The sequence below is a fragment of the Ornithorhynchus anatinus genome, chromosome 4, assembly GCF_004115215.2.
Source record: "Ornithorhynchus anatinus isolate Pmale09 chromosome 4, mOrnAna1.pri.v4, whole genome shotgun sequence".
NCBI classification, from domain to species: domain Eukaryota; kingdom Metazoa; phylum Chordata; class Mammalia; order Monotremata; family Ornithorhynchidae; genus Ornithorhynchus; species Ornithorhynchus anatinus.
The window spans coordinates 25631077-25657702 of NC_041731.1; the positions used below are offsets into that span (position 1 = coordinate 25631077).

Genomic DNA, 26626 nt, shown 5'->3' on the forward strand with positions numbered 1-26626 from the left:
AGTCACTTTATTTCTCTGGGCCTCAGTGACCATGTCTGTAAGATGGAACTGAAGACTGTGAGCTCCATATGGAACATGGACTGTGTCCAACCTGATCAGCTTGTATCTACCCCAGCGCTCAGTACAGAGCCAGGCATATAGTAAGCGCTTAACAAAAACCATTCAAAAATAAAAAATAAAATGAAAATGCTCACCTCAGAGATCAGTAGTAAAGTTTCTTCCTCAGAGCCAAAGGCTTTCACTTGATCTTCAATTTCTTTCTGAGCCTTTAAGTTCTTTTCCACAGCAAAGGAGGCCTGCTGAGATTAGATGAGTTGGAGCAAAAGCCTGAAAAACAGAGTCAAAGGGAGCTGGAGGAGAGCAGCTTTTGAATAAATAATCCAACAGAAAATCATTTTTCTTGTTGTTAAGATACCTAGTCAACTAGCCAGCTGGTGGATATTTAAAAAAAAAAAAATTGCTTCCTGAAGAGAGAAGTGCTGGGTCTCATAATGTCTGAGTCTGAGGCTCTGGAATTCCCTTATTCTCTGAATGATATACTATCTTATACTATTCTTTAGTTTCCTTGGTTTAAGGATAGTTTCCTAATTTTTTTTTAGTATCTGTTAAACACTTACTACATGACAGGCACTGAACTACGTGATAAGTTAGATACAAGTTAAACAGGTTGGACAGTTCCTGTCCTACATGGGGCTCACAGTCACAATCCCCATTTTACCAGTGAGGGAACTGTGGCTCGGAGAAACAGCAGAGTCGGGAAAAGAACTCAGTTCCTCCCGACTCCCAAGCCCGGACTCTAACCATTAGGCTGTGCAGTTTCTCTGCCATTGTTTGACTGAATATACCCCTCCCCACCTCTGTTTTTTTGGTGCTTAGTTGTAAGTGTGGGCCTGAGTGTCAAAAGGTCATGTGTTCTAATCCCGGCTCCACCACTTGTTTGCTCTTTGGCCTTGGGCAAGTCACTTCACTTCTCTGTGCCTCAGTTATCTCATCTGTAATATGGGAGTTGAGACTGTGAGCCCCACATGAGACAGGGAATGTGTCCAACCCGATTTGCTTGTAGTACTAGGGCTTACAATAATAGTAATAGGACTTTGAAGAATAATAATAATAATGATGGTATTTGTTAAACGCTTACTCTGTGACAGGCACAGTACTTAGCGCTGGTGTGAATGCAAGCAAATTGAGTTGGAAACAGTCCCTTTCCCATGTGGTGCTCGCAGAATCAATCCCCATTTTGCAGATGAGGTAGCTGAGGCACAGAGAAGTGAGGTGACCTGCCCAAGGTCACACAGCAGACACATAGCAGAGCCAGGATTAGTACCCATGATCTTCTGACTTTCAGGCCTGGTTCTCTATCCACTACTGTATCACTCTAGGCTTCAAGGCTCTACATCACCTTGCCCCTTCCTACCTCTCCTCCCTTCTCTCTTTCTACCACCCACCCCCGCACGCTCCACTCCTCTACCGCCCACCTCCTCACCGTCCCTCGGTCTCGCCTATCCTGCCGTCGACCCCTGGGCCACGTCCTCCCGCGGTCCTGGAATGCCCTCCCTCCTCACCTCCGCCAAACTGATTCTCTTCCCCTCTTCAAAACCCTACTTAAAACTCACCTCCTCCAAGAGGCCTTCCCAGACTGAGCTCCTCTTCTCCCTCTACTCCCTCTGCCACCTCCCCTTTACCTCTCCACAGCTAAACCCTCTTTTTCCCCTTTTCCCTCTGCTCCTCCACCTCTCCCTTCCCATCCCCACAGCACTGTACTCGTCCGCTCAACTGTATATATTTCCATTACCCTATTTATTTTGTTAATGAATTGTACATCTCCTTGATTCTATTTAGTTGCCATTGTTTTTACGAGATGTTCTTCCCCTTGACTCTATTTATTGCCATTGTTCTTGTCTGTCCGTCTCCCCTGATTAGACTGTAAGCCCGTCAAACGGCAGGGATTGTCTCTATCTGTTGCCGACTTGTTCATCCCAAGCACTTAGTACAGTGCTCTGCACATAGTAAGCGCTCAATAAATACTATTGAATGAATGAATGAAAGTGGGGCTTGATGTAAGTGCATTACCTAATGGATAGCACACAGCCTTAGGAGTCTAAGGACCTGAGTTCTCATCCTGGCTCCACCACTTGTCTGCTATGTGACCTTGGGTAAGTCATTTCTCTGTGCTTCAGTTAACTCATCTGTACTATAAGGATTAAGACTATGAGCTCCATGTGGCACATTCATTCATTCAATAGTATTTATTGAGCGCTTACTATGCTCTGCACATAGTAAGCGCTCAATAAATATTATTGAATGAATACAAATCGGCAACAGATAGAGTCCCTGCCCATTGACGGGCTTACAGTCTAATGGGGGGAGACAGACAAAAACGAAGCAATAAATAGAATCAAGGGGATGTACATCTCATTAAAACAGTAGCAATGAATAGAATCAAGGTGATGTACATTTCATTAACAAAATAAATAAGGTAATAAAAATATATACAATTGAGCGGATGAGCACAGTGCTGAGGGGAGGGGAAGGGAGAGGGGGAGAAGCAGAGGGAAAGGGGGGGGAAAAGAGAGCTTAGCTGAGGGGAGGTGAAAGTGGGGGTAGAGGGGCAGCAGAGGGAGCAGAGGGAAAAGGGGAAGCTCAGTCTGGGAAGGCCTCTTGGAGGAGGTGAGCTCTAAGTAGGGCTTTGAAGAGGGGAAGAGAATTAGTTTGGCGGAGGAGGGAGGGCATTCCAGGACAGTGGGAGGACTTGGCCCAAGGGTTGATGGCGGGACAGGCGCGAAAAGGGGTCCGTGAGGAGGTGAGCAGCAGAGGAATGGAGTGTATGGGATGGGCAGGAGAAAGTAAAAAGGGAGGTGAGGTAGGAGGGGGCAAGGCGATGGAGAGTTTTGAAGCCAAGAGTGAGAAGTTTTTGTTTCATGTGGAGGTCGATAGGCAACCAATGGAGGTTTTTAAGAAGGGGAGTGACATGCCTAGAGCGTTTCTGCAGGAAGATGAGCCGGGCAGCGGAATGCAGAATAGACTGGAGCGGGGAGAGACAGGAGGAAGGGAGATCAGAGAGAAGGCTGACACAATAATCCGGCCGGGATATTATGAGAGCCTGTACCAGTAAGATAGCCATTTGGGTGGAGAGGAAAGGGTGGATCTTGGCGATATTATGAAGGTGAGACCAGAAGGTCTTGGTGATGGATTGGATGTGTGGGGTGAATGAGAGAGCCGAGTCAAAGATGACATTGAGTTTGTGGGCTTGAGAGACAGGAAGGATGGTTGTATCTTCCACAGTGATAGGGTGAGACCAGAAGGTCTTGGTGACGGATTGGATGTGTGGGGTGAATGAGAGAGCCGAGTCAAAGATGACACCGAGTTTGCGGGCTTGAGAGACAGGAAGGATGGTTGTATCATCCACAGTGATAGGGAAGTCAGGAAGAGGACAGGGCTTGGGAGGGAAGATAAGGGCGGAAAGGGGGAGCCGGGGGGTGGGGGGGGAGAGGAAAATGGGGGGCCTGTGTCCAACTTGATTGGCTTGTATCTACTCCAGCACTTAGTACATTGCCTGGCACATAGTAAACCCTTAACAAAAACCATTAAAAAAAAAGACACATTGGGAGTTCCGAGGAACAGGGATTGTGACTGACATGATTATCTCATATCTACCCTTGTGTTTAGTACAGTGCTTGGCACATAAGAAGTGCTTAAACACCATTATAACCTTATTACACCATTTCAAATCTTTCCTTATTTGTCCACTGCCAATCTTGAGCATCCCCAATATTCTTAGACTGTAAGCCCCTGAGGGTTCAGGAAACGGGTTTGAATTTTTTTAGGGCATTTGTTATGCACTTAATATGTGTCAAACATTGTTCTAAGTGCTGGGGTGGATACAAGTTGATTAGATCAGACACAATCCCTATCCTTTATGGGGCTCACAGTCTAAGTAGGGGGGAGAACAGGCATTTAATCCCCATTTTACAGTTGGGAAACTGAGGCACAGAGAAGTGGCATGACTTGCCCAAGGTCACACAGCAAACATTGGCAGACCCAGGTGCTCTGACTCCCAGGCCCATGCTCTTTCCATTTGGCCATGCTGCTCTTTTTTTTTTTTTTGGTATTTGTTAAGTGCTCCCTATGTGCCTATGTACAAAGCCCTGGGGTAGATACAAGCTAATTAGGTTGGACACAGTCAAAGCCCATATGGGACACACAGTTTTAAACCCCATTTTATATATTCAAGAACTGAGGCCCAGAAAAGTGAAGTGACTTATGCGACATCACTCAGGAGACAAGTGGTGGAGTCCTGATGAGAACCCAAGTCCTTCTGACTCCCAGGCCTGGGCTTTAGCCACAAACCTACGCTGCTTCTCTTGTTTGTGGGGTTTGGAGTTTGACCTCATCTGTATCCCACCTTGCTTTGCATTTTCACTCACGCTCTCTCCCTTTACCTGGCTCTGAAAAGGAGGAACATGTATTAGACCGGAACTCCATCGATCTTTCCAGGTCTCTGATTTCAAAGGCAGAATCAACTCATCTCCCTCCTGCTGGGAGGCCCAGAAAACCCGTGAGGTCTTCCTCCATTTCCTGCCCATGACAGCAGCCACTCTCTCCTCCCAGAGAAAACCTCGTGCAAGGTCACTCCGACTTGTTCTGGCTTTCGGAGGAACACGAGAGAGGATCTCTACCCAATGATGTCAAAGGGACTCAGAAAGTTTGGTTTCCTGAGGGGAATCCATTCAGTGGAGGGGATGAGGAGCAGCAGGCCTAATAGCAAGAGCACGGGCTTGGGAGTTAGAGGTCGTGGGTTCTAATCCCAGCTCCACCACTTGTCTGCTGTGTGACCTTGGGCAAGTAGCTAGGCTTCTCTGGGCCTCAATTACTTTACCTGTAAAATGGGATTTTAGATTGTGAGCCCATGTGGGACATGGACTGTGTCCAATCTGATTAGTTTGTATCCACCCCAGGCTCAGTCCAGTTCTTGGGACATAGTAAGCACTTTTTAAAAAAAATGCCAGTTTTTAAAAAAATCAATGGGATTTGCTGAACATTTATTATATGCAAAGCATGGGACTAAGCACTTGGGATAGTACAGTACAGCAGAATTAACATGCACTATTCCTGTCCATAATGAACTTCCAACCTAGAGCGGGACAAGGAATTACTAAGTGAATTAGTAATCTATAATGTCATTTAAAGATATGGACCGAAATGCTGTAAGGGTGGGGTAAATAGCAAATTCCCACACCTCACAGATCCACCACTTCTTCTTCTCCCACTCCCTTGTCCTCTGCACTTGGATTTATTCCCTTTATCCTCACATCACTCAGCCCCAAATCATTTACATCCATATCCTTAATGAATTTATTCATATCAGTGACCCCTTCCGCCTCTAGATGGTAAGCTCGTTCTGGGCAGGGTATGTGTCTATCGACACTATTCTAAAATAATGTTCTGCGCAAGTCTCCTCGTTCCTCAAAAAACTGTGGCCATCCCTTTCCACCTCAGACAGAACCTCCTTACTGTCAGCTCAAAGGCCTTCCCTCTTACAGAGCCCTACTATGATCGAATTGCCTCCAAGAAGCTTCCGAGTTGAAGAGGGGACAGGAGGAAGATGAGTCTGGACAGGTTCAAGGGAGATTTTTAGGGACCTCACGCTCGATGATTTCAGCTTTCCCTGGTGAAGCATCTAGCAAGGTCACTGGGGCAAATGATGGATGGGAAACAGGAAGACAGGGGGTTTCAGGAGGGTACGGACCGGCAATGTGTTTACCAACCCAGTAAACACATTGATACCCAGTTTATCAACCAAACCTGTCATTTCTACCTTCACAACATCTCTAGATTATGCCCTTTCTTCTCCATCCAAACCAGTGTTTAGTACAGTGATCAGAGCTTAGTACAGTGCCTGGCACATAATAAGTGCAGAGAAGCAGCGTGGCTTAGTGAAAAGAGCACGGGCTTGGGAGACAGAGGTCAAGGGTTCAAATCCCGGCTCTGCCACTTGTCAGCTGTGTGACTGTAGGCAAGTCACTTAACTTCTCTGTGCCTCAGTTACCTCATCTGTAAAATGGAGATTAAGACTGTGAGCCTCACATGGAACAACCTGATTACCCTGTATTTACCCCAGTGCTTAGAACAATCTCTGTACATAGTAAGCGCTTAACAAATACTAACATTAAGTGCAGAACAGATACCATCAATAAAAAAAATCCTAACAGCTACCATGGATGATTGAAACACTTACCTCTAATACATCAATCTCCTCACTCATCTCTCTACCTCCTGCTTTCCCCACTCTAGTCCATACTTCACTCTGCTCATTCATTTGATCTCACCCAGGCAGGGTCGGGGGCTGGAATCTTGTGAGTTCAAACAGAGGGTGTGATGATCTCTCTTTTCTCCTTCCCTCTAGGCCTACCCAGCCTGAGTTGATAGGGTCAAGGAGAAATCTCCAGCCAATGGGAGCCACACTATTCTGATCCAGTCCTCTAGACACCCTCAGGCTGGGTAGGCCTAGAGGGAAGGAGAAAAGAGAGATCATCACCCCCTCTGTTTGAACTCACAAGATTCCAGCCCCCGACCCTGCCTGGGTGAGACCAAATGAATGAGCAGAGTGAAGTATGGACTAGAGTGGGGAGAGCAGGAGGTAGAGAGATGAGTGAGGAGATTGATGTATTAGAGGCATATGGTAAGTGTTGTTCCAGGTTCCACTGTCAATCAGTCATGTTTAAGTGACTTAAATTCATTCATTCAATTGTTTTTGTTTACTTACTGTGTGTAAAGCACTGTACTAAGCACTTGAGAGACTACAGTACAACAATAAACAATCACTTTAACTCCCCACAATGAACTTAGAGTTTAGAGGAGGGGAGACAGACATCAATACAAGTAAATAAAATTACAGATTTGTACCTAAGTGCTATGGGGATGGGTGAGGGGAAGAGCAAAGGGATCAAGTCAGAGCCACACAGAAGGGAGTGGGAGATGAGGAAAAAAGGGGCTTGGTCTGGAAAGGCTTCTTGGAGGAGATGTGTCTTCAGTAAGGCTTTGAAGGTGGGGGAAAGTCATTGTCGGATTTGAGGAGGGAGGGTGTGCCAGGCCAAAGGCAGGATGTGGGCTAGGGGATGGTGGCGAGAGAGGTGAGATAGAGGCTTAGTGAGAAGATTAGCCCCGGAGGAGCGAAGTGGGAGGGCTGGCTTGTAGAAGGGAAGAAGTGAGATGAGGTAGGCGGGAACAAGGTAGTGGAGTGGTTTAAAGCCAATCGTGAGGAATTTTTGCTTGATGAGGAGGTGGATGGGCAACCACTGAAGTTTTTTGAGGAGCTGGGTGACATGTTCTGAATGTTTTTGCAGACAAATGATCCAGGCAACAGAATGAAATATGGACTGGAGCGGGGAGAAACCAGAGGCTGGGAGGTCAGCAAGGAGGCTGATGCAGTAATCCAGGCAGGATAAGATGATTGATGCTATTAACTTGTTAGCAGTTCAAATGGAGAGGGGAAAGGGTGGATTTTGGCAATATTGTAAAGGTGAGACCAACAGGATTTAGTGACAGATTGAATATGTGGGTTGAATGACAGAGAGGAGTCAAGGATAAAGCCAAGGTTATGGGCTTGAGAGACAGGAAGGATGGTAGTGCCATTTACAGTGATAGAAAGAACAGGGTTTGGGTGGGAAGATAAGGAACTCTGTTTTGGACATTATTTATTTACATAAATGTCCATCTCCCCTTTTAGATTATAAACTCGTTGTGGGTAGCGAATGTGTCTAACAACTCTGTTCTATTGTGCCCTTACTAGTGAATACAATAGATATATTGATTTATTGGACAGACATTGAATCCCCATTTTACAGATAAGGATACGGAGGCCCAGAGATATGAAGCTACTAGCTCCAAGTCACACAGCGGGACAAGCGTCGGAGCAGGGATGAGAAACCACGTCCCCTGATTTGGCAGGCCAGTGCTCTTGCAGGGAGGCGAATGGAAAAGTTGGGCAGGTCTATGAGGAAGGGTCCCTGTGGACATGTTTTCCTCCAGCCCCACCCAGCCTGGACCACTAGATGGTGGTGGAAGCTCTATCTACGACCCAGGAGGCCATAAGGCTCTCTCTTCTCTGGGCAGCCACACGGGCAAGAAGCACGGGCCTGGGAGTCAGGGGTTGTGGATTCTAATCCCTGCTCTGCCGTGAGTCTGCTTAGGCAAGTCATTTAACTTCCCTGTGCCTCAGTTACCTCATCTGCAAAATGGGGCTCAATAATGCGAGCCCCATTAGGGACAAGAATTGTGTCCAATCTGATTACCCTGTACCTACCCCACTCCTTAGAACAGTGTTCGGCACATAGTAAGTGCTTAAGAAATACCATTCTTCATATTAGACTGTGAGCCCCATGAGAGGCAGGGACTGTGTCTAATTCCCACCTCTGTATTCCCTCCTAGCACTTAGTCTTGATGACGTTGTCTTGTTATGTTCAGTTTTGCTTTGCCATCTGTCTCCCCGTTTAGACTGTGAGCCTGTTATGGGGCAGGGATTGTCTCTGTGTGTTGCTGAATTGTACATTCCATGCGCTTAGTACAGTGCTCTGCACATAGTAAGCACTCAATACTACTGAGTGAGTGGGCAGAGGGGAGGGAGTCATCGGCCACCTGGCTCGATACTCCCTTCCAGATATCTCTGGGGCCCCAAGATTTGCTAGGCGGTATGTCCTTGGCAGTCGTTCACTGTATGGTCTTGTTGCTGCCGTGGGGACTCCTTCCTCTGGCCAGTCCGTCTTCCTCCCACCCGGGGTTGACACTACACCGGCACTGTGCAGTTAACGAGGCAGGATGGAGCGGGGGTCGGCCTTGACTGTGCTAGCCCAAATGTTTCCCATGGAGTCTGACCATACAACGTGCCAAGTACTGTACTAAGCACTGGGGTAGATACAAGCTAATCAGGTTGGACACAGTCCATGTCCCATGTGGGGCTCACAGTCTTAATCCTCATTTTGCAGATGAGATAACTGAGGCACAGAAAATTGAAATGACCAAACTTCAAATAATGAAAATTGAAACTTTTGGAAGAAACTGGGGAGCTTTAGATGGAATTGTAACTGGAAGCTCAGGACCCCATTGACAGAAAGCAAGCAGCCTAAGGGATGAAGAATAGTAAATAGAGCACAGGCCTGGGAGTCAGAAGGACTTGGGTGTTAACCTAGGCTCTGCCACAAGTCTGCTAAATGATCTTGGTCCATGTGAGAATGTGAGCCTTATGTAGCAAAGGGATTGTGTCCAAGCTGATTACTTTGTATCTACCCTAATACTTAGGACAGTGCTTAAATAAGCTCTTAACAAGTGCCACAATTATTATTAATTATTGTTATTATTATTGAGGAAGTGGTCTCCTCCATTAGGTTCTCCTTCTAGGAGCTATAAGCCATGATGCTGAAGCAGATTTCCTTTCCAACAGCTACAACTGCTGGGGCTGCTTTCACCCTGTGAAGTCAATGTGCAGGGTTGGCACGTGCTCACAGACTCGGCACCCCAAGCTGCAAGAGCTCAGGAGACCCTGGTGTGGAATTAATTTCCTTCAATATCCCCTCATGAGAGTCAGAAGTACTGCCAAGACCAACTTTGGGCCTCCCTGAGAGGACTCTGGATTCCCAAATCCATTCCAGCTCAGACCAAGTTCCCAAATCAAATCTTAAAAATATCGGCTGGGTTGTGCCAGCAGCGTACATATTTCACACTTCCCCTTCCTTCCCTTGTGGAGAAGCTAATACCGCTTTTCCTCCTATTTATTGAAATGTTTCTACAATTTCATAGACCATCTTTGGTGAGCCACACTTCATGACCAAAGCTCGCAACACTATCAGACTCACTCGGTAGTCTACTTATTCATTATCATCTGGAGGAAAGGGTCAAGTTTGTTCAGTATGTTGATGTGCAGCCTGGTTCAAGACAACTGATGGTATTTGAGTGCTTACTGTCTTATTGTGTGCAGAGCACTGTACAATAGAGTTGTAGACATGATACCTGCCCTCAAGGACTTTACAGTCTAGTGGAGCTTTTAGTCCAGTTTAAATCATCTCCACTGTCCTCCCAAAGCAGAGACACTGGTTGGGGAAAGGGTGCTCAGGTTCTGTGAAAGTAGTGAATTCAAATAATGTAGATGAGGAGATACCCCTGCCTTCTTAGATAAGGTGCATAGCCCTATATTCCTTTCAGCAGAACCTGCCAGGTGTGTTGGGGTGTGGAAGAGAGGAACAGGGATGGGAAGAAATGAGAACAAACTGCCTGCAAAACAGTTTACACAGTTTATAAGCCTTTGTCTTTCCAGTCCTCAGCAATCTCCAATGCCTGCCAGCTTGTTTATCTTCTCATCAAGCAGAAACCCCTGAACATTGGCTTCAAGTATCTCCTCCAGATTTTGTCATCCTGTCAGCCCCCTTCATTCTTGCACTCTGCTTCATGGTCTTTGCTCCTCCCACCTCCCTTTCTATATGAATCACAGTCTTGACCCTCATTTCTGATCCCCTCACACACACTATTCCCACAGCCTGGCACAGCCTCCTTCCACACAAAATCCACCAGACCACAGCTCCCCTCATATTCAAAAGACTCTGGAAATTCTCACCTCCTCCAGGAAGTATTCCCTGATTAATTTCCACCACTCCAAGTCCTATCAATCCCATCATCTCCTTTTACATATATAAATGTACACCCATAATCAGCATGTACGTTTATGTCAATATCTAGATTGATGGTATAAATCCATCAGTGTATGCCACATGATTTTTACTGTATATTTTTGACATGACCAGTTGAATTCTCATTCTCCCTCTTGTCCTCCCTATTTGTAAATAACGTATGTCTGTCCCCACAATTAAATTTTAAGCTTCTTGAGGAGCGGCAAGAGAAAATGTATTTTACTTCTGTTGCATTCCCCAAGCTCTTAGTACTAAGCGCTGCAGCTACTAGGGGCTCAAAAAATACCACAGACCAAGCCTCTTAATAATTTACTATCAAGCTCTAGGGGTGGCAACAGTAAAACAAAAAAGTAAACTAACTTCTGATTAACAGTACATGAAAATATCTGGGCTGTGAGAATCATTGTACTGTTGAAACAAAGGTTTGGGAGCCACAGTCTTCTTGATTCCTAGTCAAACTCTTTTCCCTATAGGCTGTCAGCTTAATCTGTCTATGATTCCCTAACCTGTAGCAGATTCCATTCTCTAGCAGTTACATAGAAGGTTCTAAGGCAAGCAATGAACTAAGTGCTGTGGTGGATAAAATATACCATCTCCTTCTCACAAAACTCTGTCATTCTGCAGTCTCCCTAATGCTTAGTTCAGTGCTCTGTGCACAGTAAGCAATCAAAAAAAAATTTTTTTTGGTTAATTCTCATGATGAGGTTTACAAAGAGGTATGTTTGTGTGTCACTGTGAGTGGTTTCAATAGTAATTATATTCCCACAATCCAGTATAAACTCTGATAGGACAGGAAAAACTCAAGCTGGAACAAGCCATGGAGAGCAGGGGGGGATGTCCCATTGTGGCATTCTCCAACATCTTGAATGACTTCTCAACTATTTCTTGGTTTCACAAAACCCAAACTGTTTTTGCCAAACACGTTTTCCTTTGAATTTTCAAGACCCACATGAAATCCAAAGGAAATTCAGTCCATATGCTTCTGATTCAGAGAGTTGTTGGTCTCTATCATGCCCCCACACGCAACACTTCACTTCTTCCTAAATTCCACCCACCTGAAATTTTAGGCATGGAATAGAAAAGGGTAACCCACCATAGCTACACATGAACTTGGTGGACTCAGCCACTTGAGACTGAATGAAGACGACACCTCCATGTTATATGGTCTTGTTCCAAATGAAAGTAATTAGAGTAGAATTGCACTAGGGGGATCTATATGAACATAGGCTAATTATTTACTAGAGAACTTGAGAGCAGAAGTTCTGAGGACTATTTTACCCATACAAAATCACATAAATCAATCACATGACTTTCCACCAACTGCTTTGTTTGGGAAAGTGCCCTAGAAATATGTCCTGCATTTCAGACTTAAAAATCTATCCTAATAAGAGAATCTAGATGCTAGAGTTCCACCATTAAATAGACATCAAAGAGTATCAGTTCCTCTACCTAATGAAAGGGTCTACACATTACTGTTTTTCTTTCCTCAGCAATGTTTATGGCACTTATGTCAGCCTGGAGTTAAGCATCCTGAACATAAATGACTGTGAGTGAAGAGAAAGTAGATTTGATATCTGCAGAGCTCATTTAGGTAGAGTTTATGGGATCTCCTAGTAAAAGCTTCATATGGAAAGTAGCATGGTCTAGTGGAAAGGTCCTAATTCTAGCTCTACCACATGTCTTCTGTGTGACCTTAGGCAAGCCACTCAGCTTCTCTGTGCCTCAGTTCCCTCAACTGCAAAATGGGGGGTTTAAAACCTGTTCTCCCTCTTACTTAGACCATGAGTCCCATGTGGGACTGATTATTTTGTAATAACCCCAAGAACTTAATGCAGTCCTTGGCACTTAGTAATAGCTTAACAAATATTATTATTATTAGGCAGCTAATGATATTCCCATAATCCTTCTTTTGCAACCATGGTACATGGTATCAACCCAGGATTTGAGATAAGATCAGGGACCAAGTAAATGGAATGACATGTTTCACTTTAATAGGACACAAAAGGAAAGAGGTTGGTTCATCCACAAGCAGAGATTTAACTTTCTGTGATTTACTCAGGGCTTCACTGTTCAAATTAAGGTCAGTTAGAAAATGCTCTAAACAACTGTTTAACTGAGACTGAGCAAGTTGTTGGTATTATTAATCCAGTAGGTGCTCATTTACCTCTGATTATTCCTCTAAGAACAAGGATAGCTGATTTTCAGGTCAGATTCAACTAGAAGTCATAAAGATAATTCTCAGTTTAGTGACACCAGGGCCAAACATTTTAATGGGACCTGGGTATCTGGATAGACAGCATTTGCAGATATTCCAGGAGTCTATCTGTGCCTTGACAGTATTAGAATTTAATCAATCCAGCTCATACTTCTATTTCCAGCCATAGCAGCAAGATGTGAATTGCCTTCTTTGCTAATCACCTTAACATTTAGAGGTAGACCATACAAGAACTCTAATTTAGAGAAGCAGCATGGCTTAGTGGATAGAGCATGTGCCTGGGAGTTAGAAGGACCTGGATTCGAATCCTGCCTCTGCCACTTGTCTTCTGTGTGATCTTGGACAAGTCACTTAACTTCTCTGTGCCTCAGCCACTTCATCTGTGAAATGGGGATTAAGACTGTGAGCTCCAGGTGGTAAAATGGACTGTGTCCAATCTGATCAGCTTGTATCTACCCCAGTGCTTAGATCAGTGCCTGCTACATAATAAGCACTTAAATACAATAAAAAGAACTTCACTTCTCATGTTGAATTTCATAATAATCAATGTGTGGTATTAAATGAGCTCTTTGGGGAGTACAGTACAATAATAATAATGACTTTGGTCATTTTTGTTGTTAATTACTTTTGTTAAGCATTTGCTTTGTGCAAAATACTGCATTAAACTCTGGAGTAAAGTACAAGGATCATAACTCAGACATAGTATTCAGCACTCAGGGACCCTCACAGTGTAGGGGGTGGGGAACTGGTAACTGGCAAAAAAATACATAACAAGATACAAACAGCAGAAACAATAAATTCAGAACACAATAATAGTAATACGATGCTGGTTAAGTAAGCCACTAGCAAGCTACAAATTTTGCTTTACATCATTTATGTATTGGGTCTGGCTGGCCATTGTTAGTACTGTATAGATTATTTGAATTTGGATACTGATCACAATACTTACTGCTTTGTTTCTAACCTAACATCTGATGCCAGATACCTGGACTACAAGACCTTGGTATGTCTGATAGTGTAAAAACATTTGCCACTAAATAAAATTCCACAGGGTTAAAGAAATGATATAAAACACATTTCCTAGGGATTCCAGTGCTTATGTGGATTACAGATAAAATCAGAGTCCTCCTAAATGACTGTAAAAACACTGTGATGGTCTCAAAACCACCAAAAGATAGCAAGATTAATTCAGGGTGTCCTGAGAGGAGGATGGTCTTGACTGACCTCTTGATACCCTATTTGAAGCCTCTCAGGTTCAAGAGGAATATCAGCCTGAGCCCACAATCTCTGCTACAAGCAGCACACGGGATGCCCATCCACAAGAGTCCTCATCTCCTCCAGGGGGCTTTTCCTGATTAAGCTCTCTTTTCCCTAACTCCCTCTCCATTCTGAATCATCTGTGAACTTGGATCTGTACCCTTTGGACATTTGGTATTCACCCTCAACCCCCGCTTCAGCCCACAGGACTTAAATACATATCTCTAAATTATTTATTTATATTAATGTCTGTTTTCCTCTTCTAGACTGTAATCTTGTAGTGGTCAGGGAATGTATATTCCAATTCTATTATATAGTACTCTCCCAACCACTAAGTACAATTGTCTGTACAGTAAATGCTTAATAAATACCACTGATTGAGTGATCGATTGTCAGGTGGTGAGGGTCAAGCTGAACCTGAATGTGACATTCATTTTTGACTTTCCCCACACACAAGGTGCTTTGACCCTGCACTGGAGACAGCCTTTTCATGTTAAAATTCTCTATTCCAGGACTTCCTTAGCCAAAAATTCGGAAACAAAGAGTAATATATTTTTTGCATGTGAAAAAATTATGCTTCCCAGTGATGGAGACTCCCATTGCATAGTGGAAAGAGTATAGGCCTGGGGAGTCAGACAGCGTGGGTTCCAATCCCAGCTCTGTTACATGTCGACTGTGTGATCTTGGGCAAGTCACTTAATTTCTCTGTGCCTCAGTTACCCTACCTGTTAAATGGAAGTAAATCCTACTCCCTCCTGCTTAAACTGTGAGCCCCATGTGGGACAGGGACTGTGTCCAACCTGATTAACTTGTACCTATCTCAGTGCTTAGAATACTTCTTGGCACGTAGTAAGCACTTAACTAATGCCATTATTATTATATTCAAGCTACTAGTGCCAGACAAATGAGACTTACAGTATTGGAGAATGTCAAGACAAACCTGGGGTTTAAGGCAAACACTTCAAGTTCCTAGGTAGAAATTTCAGTTACAGATTTTCAAGTCATTTCAGTCCCTGAGAAGGATGAACTTTTCCTCCTGATTGGAAATTTGGTTTTTACACAATTACTATAGGGAGTATAAACAGTAAGAATGATGCTCTAAACATTATGGAAGCACTTACATGAGCTCTGTTCTATAATAATAATGATAATGTTGGTATTTGTTAAGCACTTATTATGTTCAGAGCACTGTTCTAAGCGCTGGGGTAGATACAGGGTAATTAGGTTGTCCCACGTGGGGCTCTCAGTCTTAATCCCCATTTTACAGATGAAGTAACTGAGGCACAGGGAAGTTAAGTGACTTGCCCACAGTCACACAGCTGCCAAGTGGCAGAGCTGGGATTTGAACCCATGACCTCTGACTCCCAAGCCCGTGCTCTTTACACTGAGCTATGCTGCTTTTCAATGCGAATAGTGAATTGTTATCAAGAATTTTCTGAAATTCTCACTAGATTACTTTAAGGGATATTTTTCAGTCCAGTAGAATTTATTAGTGACTGAAACTTGAGTCCTTTGTAGAATAAATTTTTAGTTGTTCAAACCAAACCTAATAGGCCAAATCAGGTTCACAAAGTTCATCATATTGGATAGAATAGATTGACTTAATCAAAGGCAGTCTCAGCAGCGAGAATCCCTCTTGGAGGGCAAATGCAGACACTGAACTCCTGCACGGCCCTTAAGCAGTGTATGTCTACACAGGCACATTATCTGGATGTTCTAGCCCCCAAAAGTACTAATTGTTTTTAATTACCCAAATGTTTAAGCCACGGGCTTTCTAATTTTATATACACCTAAAACCTCTGGATAGTTGAATTCAAAGTGTATGTTAGACCTCAAGCATCGGGATATTTGCCTTTGTGGCCCACACACTGTTAGTGTTGAGAGGTCTGTGGTGACAAGGTTGGATGGAAATTTGCTAGGCAGTTTTCAACAAAAAAGGGATTAAATATTACACTGCCTGAATGTTATTTTTTTTACTATTACTAATAGAGTACCAAGCACTTACTATAAACAAGGCACAGTATTAAGTGGAGTCAACACAATTAGTAGAATCTATTGAGGTACATACAATGCATTATACTAAGCCCTTGAGACAATATGACAGAGAAAGAGAGAAGTGTCTTCCCTCAAGGATCATTGCCCTTCAGGACTTCCAATAATAATAATAGTTGCAGTATGTAAGTGCTTACTATGTGCCAAGCACTGTACTAAGTGCTGGGGTAGATACAGTTTAATCAGATTCTGTATGGAATTCACAGTCTAAGTAGGAGGATTCATTTCTAATCACAGCTCCATTGTCTGCTGTGCAACCTTGGACAAATTGCTTAACTTCTCTGTGACTCGGTTCTCTCACTGTAAAATGGGGATTCAATACTTGTTCTCACTCTTACTTGGACTGAGAGCCCCATGTTGGGGAGGCACCGTGAAGGAATTGATCAGCCTCTGTCTCAGTGCTTGGTAAGTGCATAATAATTACCACTATAATTTTGAGAAAGTCAGCAATTCCACCAGAATGATGTAATTCACTGCCTCCAAAAGACTTCATTTAGGTGACCAAAGTTGTTGGTACTTCCACAGCTGTTTGGACTGAACTACAAGCTTTGTTCACCCAGGGTCTTTGATATGACTGAACCTCTGAGGGGGGCTGAAAGGATACAAACTGGGACTTTACTGGTCCTTTATTTCTTCGAAGACTGTCATCCCTGTTCAATATCATCCTGCTAATCCCCTTCCTAAAAGCCCTGCCCAATTTACTGCCTGCGCTAAAACATCAATTTATGAGAAGTGCAAATTAAAGAAATATGTCAACTTTTGCTACAATATTCCGTGTAAGTGCTAAAGCTTTCTGAAGTGATTGGTGGGCCTGGGGTCAAAAGAGGCTAAAGTGGGAAGGCTTCCTGGAGCAGGTATGCAGTTTGGTTACCTTTTAGGGTTAAGAGAGACTTAGTTTGGTCCCATGTTTAATTAAGTGCCAACTCACTTCCAGAAATCTCAAGTTCTTTTCCTGAGTTGATAGCCCCCTAGGACTGAAGAATGTTGCTAGTCTGAAACGGAGTGGGGAAGGGCTACTTTAAAACATGAAAACAGCTTTGGAAGAAAAAATTAGAACGAAAGTCTTTGTTTCTATTAAAAATAATCAGTCTCTTGCCTGTGTTTAAGTGCTTCCTGCCTTCTAGAAGTCAAATGTTCCATTTCAGTGCCTCCTTCATGCTTGGGAAGTTATGATATTGGCATCCAGTTTGGGCAGGAGAGAAGGAGGCTCAACAACAACAATAATATAATCATGAATTTGATTTAATAATATACTCCAACAAATAATCATATTGAGCAAAATCCCTTTGGACTAATTCCGCAAACAGCCAGAAAATTCCAAACGCCCTTCAGTAAGCTAGCCCAGTTCACTGAAATATGCAGGCCTTATATCCCATCTATAACCCAAACAATTTTCCCAGTCTGTTGGGACTCATTGCAAATATTATTACTAGGGTTTTTACCAAATTTAATTCCTATCTCTTTCAATAGGCACATATGTTTTACATTGACTAGAGCATGTGTGTGTGTGTGTGTGTGTGTGTGTGTGTGTGTGAGAATGACTCTATTATACCTCTAAAGTAGGGCTATGCCACATTTGCACATCCATCACAAAAATTGACAACTGAGATGAAAGAATGATTCAATAAAGACCTAGAAGACTCTTCACAGCATCATCAACATCTAATAAACTGATTGTCAAAGGAGATTTCCATTTGTACCATGACTTTCAAAACTGCCCAGAGCCAGCAATGAATATCTAATGAACATATTCTTAGCAACAAAACACTGTTGCTATGGAACAATCATCAGTAGTAGTTGTTGAAGTAGTAAAGGTAGAATCAGCAGGAGTAGTAGTATTTACTGAACTCCCATTTTTTGTGATGCACTGAACTAAAAATTTGGGAAGAACAAAACAAAAAATCAATGTTTCCTGCCCACAAGGAGCTTACCATAGAATTGGGAGACTGGCATAAAAAATGTTAAAAAAAAAGAGTGAAGAGCAATAATTGAATGTGAATAGAAATGAATTAAGTACTAGAGATGGATAATTTATAGGGAAGCCCAAGGTCACACAGCAGACAAGTGGCAGAGGCAGGATTAGAACCCAGGTCCTTATGCCTCCCAGACTTGTGCTGTATCCACTACACTGCAGTGCTTCACTAGGTCTGGCCTAGTATCACAGGGATTAGCTCCATCACTGGTCAGAGGGAAACTATATCTGCAGACAGTAGCCTGAACTGATTCTTGGCTGGGCTCATATGCTCAGGCATAATGCTCTCCAGAATGCCCTTAACCACAGGGCACCCCGGAAATAGTCTCCCATGGGAACTAGTTGAACTCAGCCTGGTTTGCAAGTTATAGCTCTCAGATAGGCATTCAGTCAGTCAGTTAACCTCATTTATTGAGCATTTACTGTGTGCACAGCACTGTACTAAGTTCTTGGTAGAGTATAATATAGCAGACATATTCCCTGCCCATAATGAGCTTTCAATCTAGAAGGGAAGACAGATATTAATATAATTAAATGACAGATACGTACATAAGTGCAGTTGTACTGGGAGAGGGGATAAATAAAAGGAGTGGAAGAAAAGGAAAAAAGAGGGCTTGGTCAGTGAAGACCGTTTGGAGGAGATATACCTTCAGTAAGGCTTTGAAGGTGGGAAGGTTGAAGGTTAGAGAAGCAGCGTGGCTCAGTGGAAAGAGCACGGGCTTTGGAGTCAGGGCTCATGAGTTCGAATCCCAGCTCTGCCACTTGTCGGCTGTGTGACTGTGGGCGAGTCACTTAACTTCTCTGTGCCTCAGTTCCCTCATCTGTAAAATGGGGATGAAGACTGTGAGCCCCACGTGGGACAACCTGATTTCCCTATGTCTACCCCAGCGCTTAGAACAGTGCTCGGCACATAGTAAGCGCTTAACAAATACCAACATTATTATTATTGGGAGGAATGGGATTATTTGTCAGATATGAAGAGGTAGGGTGTTTCAGGCCAGAGGCAGAATTTGAGTAAGAGGTCAATGGAGAGATAGACAAGATCAAAGTAGAGTAAGAAGATTAGCATTAGGGAAGTGAAGTGTGTAAACTGGGTTGTAGTAGAAGAATAGCTGGTGAAGTAGGAGGGCACAAGGTGCTTGAGTGCTCTAAAGCTAACAGTAAGGAATTTCTGTTTGATGCAGAGGTGGATGGGCAACCACTGGAGGCTTTTGAGGAGGGAGGAAATTTGGACTGAACGTTTTTGTAGAAAAGTGATCTGGGCAGCAGAGTGAAGTATGGACTGGAGTGGGAAGAGAGAGGAGGCAGGAAGGTCAGCAAGGAGGTGCATACAATAATCAAGGTGAGATAGAATAAGTGTCGGGATAAAGTGGAAGCAGTTTAGATGGAGAAGAAAAGGCAGATTTTAGTGATGGTATGAAGGTTGAACTGGCAGGATTTAGTGATGGATTGAATATGTGAGTTGAATGAGAAAGAGGAGTCAAGCACAATGCCAACATTATGGGTTTGTGAGACAGGAATGATGGTCTTGCCATCTACAATGATGGGGAGGACAGGGTTTGGGATAAAAGATGAGGAGTTCAATTTTGGATTTGTTAATATTGAAATGACAGGAGGACATCCAAATGGAGATGTCTTGAAAGCAGGTAGAAATGCAAGACTACAAAGAAGGAGAAAGACCAGGGCTGGAGATATAGATTTGGTTGTCATCTGCATAGAAGTGGTATTTGAAGCCATGGGAGAGAATGAATTCTCCAAGGGAGTGGGTGTAGATGGATAATAGAAGAGAACGCAAAACTGATTCTTGAGGAACACCCACAGTTAGGGGATGTAAGGCAGAGGAGGAGCCCACAAAGGAAACTGAGAATGAGTGGCCAGAGAGATACGAGGAGAGCCAGGAGGGAACAGTGACAGTGAAGCGAAGGTTGGATAAACTAATCCTGCTCCCTCCTACCCAGGGCCAGCTTCAGAAAATAATAATGATAATAATGATGGTATTTGCTAAGCGCTATGTGCTAAGCACTATTCTAAGCACTGAGATAGATACAAATAAATGAGGTTGTCCCACGTGGGGCTCACAGTCTTAATCCCCATTTTACAGATGAGATAACTGAGGCACAGAGAAGTGAAGTGACTTGCCTAAAGTCACACAGCTGATGTGGCAGAGCCGGGATGGTAAGTCAGGTAAGGAACTGCCTCAGGACTCCATGGGAAAAGGGAAACTCTGCGTATCCCAACTCTCCAAGATGGTGCCCAAACCAGAGGGCTCATCAGGATGGCCACCGACATAGGTGCAGGGTTCATGTCGCAGTGTCAGTGAAGCTGAGGTTGGATAATGTTCAATGTAGGATTGGCTCTGAGTCTGTTTTCCACCATTGTCTCTTTCCAGACCTCAGTTCTGATGCCTGCCAATCCTATAGTGAATTTTCAGCTTTACTTTTCAGCTTCATTCCTTTTCCCAGTAACTGTGTGCCATGCACTAGCTAATCTAAGTGCCTAATCAGAACCATACAACTATTCACAGTGCTATTTCTGGGTTGGATAAATGGTGTGGGCAGCCAGTATTCTGTTTTAAACAGTGGAAACAGGATGCTTGTAGAAACCATAACTGCATTCTTGGATATCCATAGGTCTGACTGACCTTGATATCTGGAAACTCTTCTCTGAAAGGACTCTTTAATGATGGCAGAGAATGGGACACTGGGCTGGGATAGAGTTAACTAAAGACCCATGCATGATTTTGTCCAGCAAAGTACTGAGGATCCCTCTCCTGGGCATTCTTAGTCACCAAACAGAGGCCAGTGGGTCATGCTGACTTCTGGGATGCCCATTCTGTCCACATTAATGACAGAGGGTTGGGAATTATAAAGTTCTCTGGAATGAGCTGCCAGATGTTCGACCTCCGCTCCAAACAAAAACTCCTCACTCTAGGCTTCAAGGCTCTCCATCACCTTGCCCCTTCCTACCTCTCCTCCCTTCTCTCTTTCTACCGCCCACCCCGCACGCTCCGCTCCTCTGCCGCCCACCTCCTCACCGTCCCTCGGTCTCGCCTATCCCGCCGTCGACCCCTGGGTCACGTCCTCCCGCGGTCCTGGAACGCCCTCCCTCCTCACCTCCGCCAAACTGATTCTCTTTCCCTCTTCAAAACCCTACTTAAAAATCACCTCCTCCAAGAGGCGTTCCCAGACTGAGCTCCTCTTCCCCCTCTACTCCCTCTGCCATCCCCCCTTTACCTCTCCGTAGCTAAAGCCTCATTTTCCCCTTTTCCCTCTGCTCCTCCACCTCTCCCTTCCCATCCCCACAGCACTGTACTCGTCCGCTCAACTGTATATACTTTCGTTACCCTATTTATTTTGTTAATGAATTGTACATCGCCTTGATTCTATTTAGTTGCCATTGTTTTTACGAGATGTTCTTCCCCTTGACGCTGTTTATTGCCATTGTTCTTGTCTGTCCGTCTCCCCCGATTAGACTGTAAGCCCGTCAAACGGCAGGGACTGTCTCTATCTGTTGCCGACTTGTTCATCCCAAGCGCTTAGTACAGTGCTCTGCACATAGTAAGCGCTCAATAAATACTATTGAATGAATGAATGAAGATGTGCTGATTTTCTCCAAGTTGTTTCAGATGAAATATGTACTCCATGGAGCTTATAAAGACTGAGGAAAAGTTGTAAGATCTTCCCCAAATTTCCCATTTTCCCATTCCTTCTCACTCTCTCAACATTTCCCACTGAAATTCCTTTGATTCAGATGCTCATTTGCCAGGTACCCCAGCTAAATGACTCAAATGGCATGTACCTTAATTCATTTCCAGGTTCAAGCAATGCTCAAAGACTGTAATACTTTAGGGCAGGGCCTGTAATCTCTGGCCCATGAGTACATAGGAAAGCACACCGAACTTTTCTATCTGCTAGGAATTTGAGGTTGGCCACAGCTCAGATGACCCTGCACAGACCAGCTGCTCTGGGCTTCTGAAAAACATCTAGTACTCTCTAGTACTCATTCCAGTACTCATCCCCAACATCAGTTTAAGCACTCTGCTAGTTCTTTCTGCATAATCCCGTTTTTATGTGGGGACATTAATTTAGCTATTTGTAGGTTTTTACAGCTGGTGGGACACCATGTGGAATACAGGATCAGAGAGCAGCAAAGGTGGAGGTAATAATGTTGGTATTTGTTAAGCGCTTACTATGTGCAGAGCACTGTTCTAAGCGCTGGGGGAGACACGGGGAATCAGGTTGTCCCACATGGGGCTCACAATCTTAATCCCCATTTTACAGATGAGGTAACTGAGGCCCAGAGAAGTTAAGTGACTTGCCCACAGTCACACAGCTGACAAGTGGCAGAGCTGGGATTCGAACTCATGACCTCTGACTCCAAAGGCCATGCTCTTTCCACTGAGCCACGCTAGAGAGTGCTGTTCATTGCAAAAGAGCAAAACAGAATCCCAGCACCATAGGAAAAGGAGTGATGTCTGAGTTTGAGAAGGAGTGTGGCTTGGTGGAAAAACAGTACCAGTCTGGGAGTCAGGGGACATAGGTTCTAATCCAATCTTTGACACTTGCCTCTTGTGACTTAAGGTGAGACACATGATGTCTGTGTATTTCAGTTTCCTCATCTGTAGACTGCAGATTCAATCCCTGATCCCATGTAACAAACAGACTGTGAGTGCTTGTTAGGTCAGGGATTGTGTCTACTGATTATCTTAATATCTAACCCAGTGCTTAGTTCAGTGCTTAGCACATAGAAAACACTTAATGCTATTATGATTATCTCTAGCTTTATGCATTTTTCCTTGTCTTAAGTGTGTTTTTGTTTCATCCTCCCTCATGTGACTATCACTGCCTCTTCTACCCTCTTTTACTCTTAAATCAGCAACTCCACCAAGCCCTGAACCCTAATTCACAACTCTATGCGGTTCCCTAGGGATGTTTAGCACACAATAAACCCTTAATAAATACCATTGCTATTAGTATTGCTATGAATAATGCTACTTAGCTAATCGACAGATAATCGCCAAACTAACTCTCTTCCCCATTTCAAAGCCCTACTGAGAGCTGACCTCCTCCAGGAGGCCTTTCCAGACTGAGCCCCCTTTTCCCTCTGATCTTTCTCCCCTCCCCTCCCCCCCACACTCTTCTCTTCCCCTTCCCCTCAGCGCTGTGCATATTTGTATACATTATTTATTACCCTATTTTATTAATGAGGTGTATATCTCCACGATTTTATTTATCTTGATGATGTTGTCTTGATTTGTTCTGTTTTGCTTTGCTGTTTGCCTCCCCCGTTTAGACTGTGAGCCTGTCACTGGGCAGGGATTGTCTCTATCTGTTGCTGAATTGTACATTCCAAGCGCTTAGTACAGTGCTCTGCACATAGTAAGTGCTCAATAAATACTATTGAATGAATTAATATATTAAGCACTTAAATACCATAAAAAACAAAAAATGCCATAATAATGATGATATTACTAAAAATAATAATCTTATTTCAATAATGATAATAATGATTTATTTTTAATAATATTGGGATATTTGTTAAGTACTTACTATGTGCTAGGCACTGTACTGAGTGCTGAAGTGGATACAAGCCAATTAGGTTGGAAACAGTTCACGTCCCACATGGGGCTCACAGTCTTTATCCCCATTTTAAAGATGAGGTAACTGAGGCATAGAGAAGTAAAGTGACTTGCCATAGGTCACACAGGAGACAAGTGGCAGAGTTGGGATTAGAACCCAGCTCTTTCTGACTCAAGCACATGTTCTATCCCCAGGCCAGGCTGTTCTAATAGTTTGGGGAACTATTTAGCAAGAGGACACAATTAAGCTAGACCATGCCAGGTAAGTCTTTTCAAATGACGTAGCTGTATACAGAGACCATTATTCCTTTCAACACATCCTCTTAGGCAGCTTTTTTTTTCAGCTTACCTGTTAGACTATTTACTGGCTGTCAATTTCCACAAGCCTCTTCCACTTCAACTGCATTCAGGGATCTAGGAAATTGCTTGAGTTCTTTTAAATCAAATAAATTAAGTCTGTGTTCATCTTCTATCTCTGTTAAAGAAAAGAGTGGGGAGAAAGGATAGGGGGCTGAAGAAATGCAAGTATGTATGGCTATAAAGTGTGGGTCAATTACTCCCATAGACTTTGCTGATTTCATTATGAGCCAGAATGGCAATACTAATACTAATAATATTTGTCAAGTAATAATAATAATAATAATAATATGGTATTTGTTAAGTGCTTACTATGTGACAAGCACTGTTCTAAACGCTGGGGGAGATACAAGGTAATCAGGTTGTCCCACTTGGGGTTTACAGTCTTAATCCCCATTTTACAGATGAGGTAACTGAGGCACAGAGAAGTTAAGTGACTTGCCCAAAGTCACACAGCTGACAAGTGACAGAGCTGGGATTAGAACCCATGACCTCTGACTCCAAAGCCTGTGTTCTTTCCACTGAGCCATGCTGCTTTTCTATATACCAAGTGCTTCCTATATACCAAACATTGAACTAGGCACTGGGGTAGATACTAGATAATCAGATTGGACAGTGCTTCCAAGAGGGAGAAACCCTAGAGATCTAATGTCCATGTTTCATGAGATGAAATTGAGGTCCAGAGGTGTTTAGTGACTTGCCCAAGGTTCTACAAGACAGGTTGCAGAGCCAGGATTAGATCTAAGGTCCTCAGACTCCCAGGTCACTGGTTTTTCCACTAGTCTGTGCTACTTCATTTCAGGGTGTGTTGGCTCAGTCAGTGGGTCAAGCTGGAAGGGGACCACAGTTTCTGAGCAGGGCTCGGTAATGGCTTTTACCCAAGGAAATGTTACCCAACAGTCTTCCCTCTAGCCCCCCCAATTTTTCCTCCATCTCCAAGTTACTTCTCTGCCCATGCTCCTAGGAACTGATTTATGCTCATCCTCATCACTTTTGTATACTTGTTTTTTCCACTGTACATCTTAACTGCTATATTTGAAAATATTTTTACATCAACCTTCCCTATTAGAGCATAAGATTCTTCTGGGCAGGGAATCAATCAGTGACATTTGAGTGCTTAATGTGTGCAGGATCCTAAGTGATTGGTAAAGTACAATAAAACACAGTTGGTAGACACAGTACCTGCCCAATAAGGCCAACAAGGAGTTTACAATCTACAGGGAATATGTCACTTTTTATTTTTTGGACTTGACAACAGCTTAGCACAGTGCATAACACCCAATGAACAATCACTCTATACTATTACTACTACTACAACAACAAACCTCAGAAAGTCAGTTTTCAGCACACCCAATCCTTCTCCTCAGAAACACTAGTCTGTTGGTGATGACCTGTTATAAATTCCCATTGGCTTTCTTTGTGACTATTTGGATCTTCCAAATGCTTCTTTACTTTGTTTCTGAAATAGCAACCATTAGAACTGTAAGAATGGGTTTTGAAAAGCTTTTAAAGCTGTTTCAAGCATGATGACAGAATCACAGGTAGCCACAGTTTCAACGTTTCATTGAAAGGGGAACATATCACAACTATTTAAAAACAATTTTTTACTAGAAACTGACTTTAACCAGTGGTAAAATGTTAATAATAATAGTAGAACTTGTTAAATGGTCACTTCGTACTAAACACTGTTCTAATCACTGGGGTAGACACATTAAAATCAGGTTAGACCCAGTCCCTGTTCCAGATGGGGCTCAAAGTCTAATAAGGAGGGAAGAACAGATATTTAATTTTACAGATGAGGAAACAGGCCCAGAGAATTTAAGTGGCTTGTCACAGAGCAGACAAGTGGCATAGCCAAAATTAGAAGCCAGGTCCTCTGACCCCCCGGGCCCATGATGCTTCTGTAGGCCATGCTGAGATTCTAATGACCTTCCATAAACATTAGATATGTGTTTGAGAAGGGGTCAAACAATACAAACTGATGAAAATAAAGTTTAGTTGGCTTTTTCATCTTCCAAAACCTTTCTGAATTTCAACCAATGTGGCAGAAGCTATATACTATTTCAAATTATTTTGGATCATCTTTTCCCTAACTCCTTAACACTGAAACAATGACTAATGTTATTCTTTAAAAAGAAAATGGGGGTTTTGAAAGCCCACAACCATATTGTAACAAAAATGCCTGTTTAATTTGCATGTTAAATTTGAATCAAATCAAATCACCTAATTTTTAAAATCTGATATAATGAAAAATGATTGGTTAGATAGAACTGTTGAATATCCTTTATTCATCCCCTTCCCAATCTAACAGCACTTAGGTACATATCTGTAATTTATTTATTTATATTAATTCTGTCTCACTCCTACTCTAGACTGTGAGCTCCTTGTGGGCAGGGAATGCATCTGTTACATTGTGCTCTCCCAAGCACTTAGTACAGCGCTCTACACGTAGTAAGCACTCAATAAAAATAACTGACTGAATAAAAGTGAAGGAAGCGAGCTTCCTATGACCCTCTTAC

General features: G+C 43.3%; 1 long non-coding RNA gene across 1 annotated transcript; it reads right to left on the reverse strand.

Moving 5' to 3' along the window:
* Positions 1–200: 200 nt before the first annotated feature.
* Positions 201–25551, reverse strand: LOC114811061. Its single transcript, XR_003758754.2, has 3 exons — positions 25433–25551; positions 24100–24225; positions 201–327 (listed from the first exon to the last, which is right to left on the reverse strand). It is a non-coding gene; the product is annotated as an uncharacterized LOC114811061 (long non-coding RNA).
* Between the last annotated feature and the right edge of the window lie 1075 nt (positions 25552–26626).